The sequence below is a fragment of the Phoca vitulina genome, unplaced genomic scaffold (genome assembly GCF_004348235.1).
Source record: "Phoca vitulina isolate PV1807 unplaced genomic scaffold, GSC_HSeal_1.0 scaffold8, whole genome shotgun sequence".
Classification (NCBI taxonomy): Eukaryota; Metazoa; Chordata; class Mammalia; order Carnivora; family Phocidae; genus Phoca; species Phoca vitulina.
The window spans coordinates 48,030,856-48,039,701 of NW_022589711.1; positions in this window are offsets into that span (position 1 = coordinate 48,030,856).

The window sequence follows — 8,846 nt, forward strand, 5'->3', positions numbered from 1 at the left end:
GTCATGATCCCGGGGTCCTGGGATCGAGCCCCGCATCGGGCTCCCTGCTCAGCTGGAAGCCTGCTTCTCCCTCTCCCACTCCCCCTGCTTGTGTTCCCTCTCTCGCTGTCTCTATCTGTCAAATAAATAAATAAAATCTTAAAAAACAACAACAACAACATAATTCCGGGGGCGCCTAGGTGGTGCCGTTGGTTAAGCGTCTGGCTCTTGGTTCCCGCATCGGGCATTGTGCTGAGCACAAAGTCAGCTTGGGATTCTCTTTCTCTCTCCCCTTCCCTCTGCCCCCTCCTGCTCATGCTCTTTCCTCCCTCTCTAAAATAAGTAAATAAATCTTTAAAAAAATATGTAACTCCAAGAGTCCTACTTTGAATTGGACTAAATGAACTGGAACATTTTGAGGAAATCAATTTGATTAAAAACAGAGCAAAAGTCCCTCGTCAATGCACAATTATTGTTATTTATATTTTCTTATATATAGAAACAATTTTTCTTCATAACATTCAAATTAATGGGTTAAAATCAATGTAAGAATATGATCTTTTTTCTTTAAAAGATTTTATTTATTTATTTAACAGAGAGAGAGAGAGAGAGACAGCGAGAGAGGGAACACAAGCAGGGGGAGTGGGAGAAGGAGAAGCAGGCTTCCCGCCCAGCAGGGAGCCCGATGCGGGGCTTGATCCCAGGACCCTGGGATCATGACCTGAGCCGAAGGCAGACGCTTAACGGCTGAGCCACCAGGCGCCCCAAGAATATGATCTTTTAAGGGGCACTTGGCCTGGCTCAGTCTAAAGAGCATGCGACTCTTGATCTCAGGGTCGTGAGTTTGAGCCCCACCTGGGGTGTAGAGATTACTTAAATAAATAAAACATTTTAAAAAAAGAATACTATCTTAAAATATACTTGATTGTATTTCAAATACTAAGGTTTAAAGTTTTAGATATTTTCATTTGTCATAATTTAATATAACTATATATGTATGCACATTTAAAATACCTACGTATTGATACATATTAAAATTAATTAATTTTGGGGGGTGCCTGGGTGGTTCAGTCGATTAAGCATCTGCCTTTGGCTCAGGTCATGATCCCAGGGTTCTGGGATTGAGTCCCGCATTGGGCTCCCTGATCAGTGGGGAGTCTGCTTCTCCCTCTCCCTCTGGCCCTCCCTGCTGCTCGTGCTCTCTCTCTCTCTCAAATATGTAAATAAAATTTAAAAAAAAATAAAAAATAAAATTAATTTTTTTAAAGATTTTATTTATTTGACAGAGAGAGACAGTGAGAGAGGGAACACAAGCAGGGGGAGAGGCAGAGGGAGAAGCAGGCTTCCTGCTGAGCAGGGAACCTGATGTGGTGCTCGATCCCAGGACCCTGGGATCATGCCCTGAACTGAAGGCAGACGCTTAATCAACTGAGCCACCCAGGCGCCCCTATTCCTTGGTTTTAAACACATATGTAAATTGGCAGCAATTTTGGCACACACTTTATGTAACAGATTGGTCAGTGTTTTCACTTTCTACTAATTCATTTTGTCTCCTGAGGTTAATTTTTTGAAGTTAAGTCTTCACGGAATAATTATGGGGACCCATCACTTATGTACCTCACCCCAAATAGAGATTCCACTCTCCTCCGTTCTGATAATGTTAGCTACTGTAACAAGTTAATGTGCCTTGTCATCAACATACAGTTTCTTTGTCCTTTCATTTTTGTCTGAAAGTCCCTGCTAGAAGTTGCAGACCAGAGATCGGGTCTTCTGGAAGAAACATCAAAGGACAGAAAGGGATACAGGAGATAGACACATGATTACAGACTTCCTTAGAATAAGCTGATGTGACCACCAGAGTAGACACCTCACTGTCAGAGTCAATCCCTGGATTCCTTCCTCCAAAAACCTACTTCTCCCCCAGTGCTGTTCCTCCCAGTAATTAGGATTATCATTCACCCTATTGTTCAGATCAAACCCATGGAGTCACCTGATTCCTGCCTTTATCTCACATCCCACATCCAATCCACCAGCTCTGCCATCAAAATAGAATCTCACAAGTCCAAGCCACTACCCTCTCTTGTTTGGATATTGGAATAACCTCCTAACTAACCCAGGCTTCTTCTGTCCTTGACCTTTAAGAGACTCTGTTCCAAATAGTAGCTGGTGCTCCTTTTAGAACTTAGATCATGGCCTCTGTTCAGAAGCCCCCAGCTGCTGCCAGCCTCATTCAGAGTAAAGTCCAAAGTCCTTACTGTGGCCTTCAAGGCCCTCCCTGACTTGGCTCCTCTAACTTTCTGATCTTATTTCCTAACACTCAGCCCCTTGCTCAGGCACACTAGCCTCCCTGCTCTTCCCCCCCAGTCCTGGGTCCTTTGCACTTGCTCTCCTGTTTCCCTGGAATTCTCTGCCACAAACACTCGCAGAGTTCGCTTCCTCACTTCACTGAGTCCTTTGTTCACGTGGTGTCTCTGCGCCCTCCAGATGCCTGCACCTCCACTGGTTTCCTCAGAATACAGTCCTCACGGTTGGATTTCAGGTCAATAAATGTGAATACTTAAAACGTCTTTTGCATAATTTGCAAGATGCTTTCCAGAAAGTTTATACATGTTTACACTACTGTTATGAGCATAACTGTATTATAATACAAACACTATAATTAAATATTAACATAAAGTAATTTCTCAAATTTTATAAATGACAAATGACACCTTGATCTTTTCATTTATATCTCCTTAAATTACTTATGAAATTAAGGAAGAAAGACTTTTCAAGATGGCGGAGGAGTAGGAGACCTTAGTTTTGTCTGAGGAATTCAGCTAGATAGCTATCAAATCATTCTGAACAACTGTGAACTCAACCAGAGATCTAAGAAAAGAATGCTGCAATTCTACAAATAGAAAAGCGACCACTTTCCGCAAGGTAGGAGAATGACAAGATGGAAAACTCACCTCAAAAAAGAGAACAAGAGGCAGTACTGACTGCCAGGGACCTAATCAGTATGGATATAAGTCAGAACTAGAGTTCAGAATAACGATTATAAAGATACTAGTTGGGCTTGAAGAAACCATAGAAGACACTCCCTTTCTGGAGAAATAAAAGAACTAAAAGCGAATTAAGTCAAAATAAAAAAGGGTATTAATGAGATGCAATAAAAAATGGAGGCTGTAACTGCTAGGATAAATGAAGCAGAAGAGAGAATTAGTGATATAGAAGACAAAATGATGGAAAATAAAGAAGCTGAGAAAAAGATAACTACTGGATCATGAGGGGAGAATTCGAAAGATAAGTGAAACATTTTAAAGCAAAACAATATTAGATTAATTGGGATCCCAGAAGAAGAGGAAAGGGGGAGGCAGAAGGTATATTAGAGCAAATTATAGCTAAGAACTTCCTTAATCTGGGGAAGGAAACAGGCATTCAAGTCCAGGAGGCACAGAGAAACCCCCTCAAAATCAATAAAATTAGGTCAACACCCTGACATATAATAGTGAAACTTGCAAAACTCAGAGACAAAGAGAAAATCCTCGAAGCAGCAAGGAACAAGAGGTCCGTAAACTACAAGGGTAGAAACATTAGACTGACAGCAGACCTATCCACAGAGACCTGGCAGGCCAGAAAGGAATGGCATGATATAGTCAGGGTGCTAAATGAGAAAAATATGCAGCCAAGGATACTCTATCCAGCAAGGCTGTCATTCAAAATAGGAGAGACAAAAAAGTTCCAGGATAAACAGAAACTAAAAGAATTTGTGATCACTAAGCCAGCCCTGCAAGAAATATTAAAGGGGATCCTTTAAGCAAGGAGAGAGCCCAAAAGTAACATAGACCAGAAAGGAATAGAGACAATATACAGAAACAGTGACTTTACAGGTAATACAATGACACTAAATTCATATCTTTCAGTAGTTACTCTGAATGTAAATGGGCTAAATGCCCCAATCAAAAGACACAGGTTATCAGGTTGGATAAAAAAGCAAGACCCATCAATATGCTGTCTACAAGAGACTCATTTTAGACCCAAAGACACCTCCAGATTTAAAGTGAAGGGGGTGGAAAACCATTTATCATGCTAACAGACATCAAAAGAAAGCTGGGATAGCAATCCTTATATCAGACAAATTAGATTTTAAACCAAAGACTGTAATAAGAGATAATTAAAGGGTCTATCATAATTAAAGGGTCTATCCAACAAGAAGATCTAACAATTGTAAATATGTACGCCCCTAACATGGGAGTAGCCAATTATATAAATCAATTAATAACAAAATTAAAGAAACACATTGATAATAATATAATAATAGTAGGGGACTTTAACACCCCACTCACTTCAATGGAGAGATCATCTAAGCAGAAGATCAACAAGGAAACAAGGGCTTTGAATGACACATTGGACCAGATGGACTTCACAGATATATTCAGAGCATTGCATCCTAAAGCAACAGAATACACATTGTTCTCAAGTGCACATGGAACATTCTCCAGAATAGATCACATACTGGGCCACAAATCAGGTCTCAACTGGTACCAAAAGATTGGGATCATTCCATGCATACTTTCAGACCAAAATGCTTTGAAACTTGAACTCAGTCACAAGAGGAATTTTGGAAAGAACTCAAACATATGGAGGTTAAAGAGCATCCTACTAAAGAATGAATGGGTCAACCAGGAAATTAAAGGAGAATGTTTTAAAATGATGGAAACAAATGAAAATTTGTTTTCATTTTCATTCAAATGAAAAACATGACTATTCAAAACCTTTGGGATGCAGCAAAGGCGGTCCTAAGAGAGAAGTATATAGCAATACAAGCCTTTCCCAAGAAACAAGAAAGGTCTCAAATACACAACCTAACCTTACACTTAAAGGAGCTGGAGAAAGAACAGCAAATAAAGCCTAACCCAAAAGAAGAGAATTAATAAAGATTAGGGCAAAAATCAATGAAATAGAAACCAAAAGAACAGTAGAAAAGATCAATGAAACTAGGCACTGGTTCTTTGAGAGAATTAATAAGATTGAAAAACCCCTGGCCAGACTTATCAAAAAGAAAAGAGAAAGGACCCAAATAAATAAAATCATGAATGATACAGGAGAGATTACAACCAACACTGAAGAAATACAAACAATTATAAGAATATATTATGAGCAACTATATGCCAACAAATTAGGCAATCTGGAAGAAATAGGTGCATTCCTAGGAAACGTATACGCTACCAAAGCTGAAACAGGAAGAAATAAAAAACCTGAACAGATCCATAACCTGCAAGGAAATTGAAGCAGTAATCAAAAACCTCCCGGGCGCCTGGGTGGCTCAGTCGTTAAGCGTCTGCCTTCGGCTCAGGTCATGATCCCAGGGTCCTGGGATCGAGTCCCACATTGGGCTCCCTGCTCGGCGGGAAGCCTGCTTCTCCCTCTCCCACTCCCCCTGCTTGTGTTCCCTCTCTCGCTGTGTCTCTCTCTGTCAAATAAATAAATAAAATCTTTAAAAAAAACAAAACAAAACCTCCCAACAAACAGGAGTCCAGGGCCAGACAGCTTCCCAGGGGAATTCTACCAAGCATTTAAAGAAGAATTAATACCTATTCTTATGAAGTTGTTTCAAAAAATAGAAATGGAAGGAAAACTTCCAACCCCTTCTATGGGGCCAGGATTACCTTGACTCCAAAACCACACAAAGACCCCATCAAAAAGGAGAATTACAGACCAATATCCCTGATGAACATGGATGCAAAAATTCTCAAAAGATACTAGCCAATAGCACACAACAATACATTAAAAGGATTATTCACCACGACCAAGTGGGATTTATTCCTAAGCTGCAAGTGTGGTTCAACATCTGCAAATCAATCAATGTGATACACCACATTAATAAAAGAAGGACAAGAACCATATGATCCTCTCAATAAATGCAGAAAAAGCCTTTCACAAAGTACAGCATCCTTTCTTGATTAAAACTCTCCACAGTGTAGGGAAAAAGGGAGCATACCTTAGTATCATAAAAGCCATCTATGAAAAGCCCAAAGCGAATATCATTCTCAATGGGGAAAAAATGAGAGCTTTTCCCCTAAGGTCAGGAACACGACAGGTATGTCCATCATCAACACTATTGTTCAACATAGTACTAGAAATCCTAGCCTCAGCAATCAGACAACAAAAAGAAATAAAAAAACCTGAATCTGTAAAGAAGAAGTCAAACTCTCACTCTTCGCAGATGACATGATAATCTATGTGGAAAACCCAAAAGACTCCAACTCAAAATTGCTAGAACTCATACAGAAATTCAGCAAAGTGGCAGGATATAAAATCAATGCACAGAAATCAGTTGCATTTCTATACACCAACAACTAGACAGAAGAAAGATAAATTAAGGAGTTGATCCCATTTGCAACTGCACCCAAAACCATAAGATACCTAGGAATACACCTAACCAAAGAGGCAAAGGACCTGTACTCAGAAAACTATAGAACACTTATGAAAGAAATTGAGGAAGACCCAAAGAAATGGAAAAATGTTCCATGCTCGTAGATTGGAAGAACAAATATTGTTAAAATGATTATGCTACCTAGAGCAATCTACACATTCAATGCAATCCCTATCAAAATACCATCAACTTTTGGTGGCTCAGTCAGTTAAGTGTCTGCCTTCAGCTCAGGTCATGGTCCCAGGGTCCTGGGATCAAGCCCCGTGTCGGGCTCCCTGCTCTGCGGGGAGTCTGCTTCTCCCTCTCCCGCTCCCCCTGCTTGTGTTCCCTCTCTCGCTGTCTCTCTCGCTGTCAAATAAATAAATAAAATCTTAAAAAAAAAAAAAGACTGATGAATCACCGACCTCTACCTCTGAAACTAATAATACACTATAAGTTAATTGAATTTAAATTAAAAAAATAATTAATTTTAAAAATTAAGTATTCTTATACACCTAGAGGTCATTTTTTTGTAGTTGTTTTGTGAATTGCCCTTTTACATTTTTGCTTGCTCACGTCTCAATGTGGAAGTGTTGGGGTATTTTTCTCTTTTTTCTTGTGTGATAAATATACATAACATAAATTTTACCATTTTAAACACTTTTTAGTGTCCAGTTCTGCAGCACTAAGTAAATTCACCATGTTGTGCAACCGTCACCACCGTCCATTCCAGGCCTTTTATCATCATCCCAAACAGAAACTCTGTACCCAGTAAACAGTAACTCCTCACTCCCCCCGTCCCCCAGCACCCACTAACCACTGTTCTACTTTCTGTCTCTATAAATCCGACTATTCTAGGGACCTCATATAAGTGGAATCACACAGTATCTGTCCTTTTACGTCTGGCTTCTTCAACTCAGCATAATGTCCTCAGGTTCATCATTGGCCTTTAGCAGCCCTGAAAGTTGATATATTGTAGCAGGTGTCAGAATCCTTCCTTTTTGGGGCACCTGGGTGGCTCAGTCGTTGAGCGTCTGCCTTTGGCTCGGGTCATGATCCCCGGGTCCTGGGATCGAGCCCTGTATCGGGCTCCCTGCTCGGCGGGAAGCCTGCTTCTCCCTCTCCCACTCCCCCTGCTTGTGTTCCCTCTCTCACTTTTTCTCTGTCAAATAAATAAAATCTTAAAAAAAAAGAATCCTTCCTTTTTGAGGCTGCATAATTTTTTATTGTATTTGACACATTTGGTTTACCTATTCATCTGCTGATGGACATTTAGGTTGTTCCCACCTTTGGGCTGTTGTGGATAACGCTGCTATGAACATGGGGGTGCAAATATTTATTTAAGCCCCTGTTTTCCATTCTTTAGGGTATATATCCAGAAGTAGGATTGCCGGATGATAGGTAATCTTATGTACAATTTGTGGAGGAACTCCCCTACTATTTTCCACAGCAGCTATACCGTTCCACCAATGAGGCATAAGGTTCTAATTTCTCCACATCCTTGCTAACACTTTTCTTTCTGCTTTCTTTTTTTTTTAAATAATATCCATCTTAATAAGTGTCAAGTGATACCCCTTTTTCCTTTGGTAGAAGCGTTGGGCTTTTCTTTCTGATTTGCAGGAGCTCTTTTATATTAAAATTTTTGACTGTGTTTCTTGAACATATGTTTCCAGTTTGTCGTTTGCCTTTTGATTTTGTGTGTAATTTTTTTAAAAGATTTATTATTTATTTGAGAGAGAGAGCACGTGCGAGCCTGTGGGAGCAGTGGGAGAGGCAGGGGGAGAGAGAGAATCTCAAGCCTGACGTGGGGCTCAATCTCATGCCCCTGAGATCATGACCTGAGCCAAAATCAAGAGTTCGACACTTAACTGACTGAGTCACCCTGGCGCCCCTTTTGTGTGCAATTTTTAATGTACAACTTTTGTTGTTTCTATGTAATCAAATCTATTCATCATTTCCTTAGCACCACTTTATCTTACTTCGAAGTTTTTCCCTCTCCTTCTATCTGAGGAATACTTAACTGCATTTCTTGTTTTCTTTTCCATTTAATTCTTTAATCTGAAATTAATGTAGGGGTAAGATAGAAGGTAAAGGTCTAATGTGTCTTTTTCTCACATCATTATCATCAATGATTCCAGCATTAGTTTTGAGTAAGCTTTCTTTTCTCTCTCCCAGCAGATTCTGACTTCTTCATATATGCCAAGATCTGTGGGTGGCACTGTGAGGGGCTTCCCAGACCCCCCTCAGGAATGAAGAACTTATCCTCCAGTTGCTAGAAGATGGCTTCAGCTTTGGGGAGTGCCTCCCCTCACGAAAATTACCTCACCAAGGTCCCACCTCCTTCCATAGCAGTTTGCATCCAAGGAGTGTTCAACATGAAGTAGAAAGGCCCAGGCACTTTGCCCCAGTGCAGACGATTCTGAAGGGCCATCCAGCCCCTATGTGACCTCTGGATTGGCTGAGGCTGTTG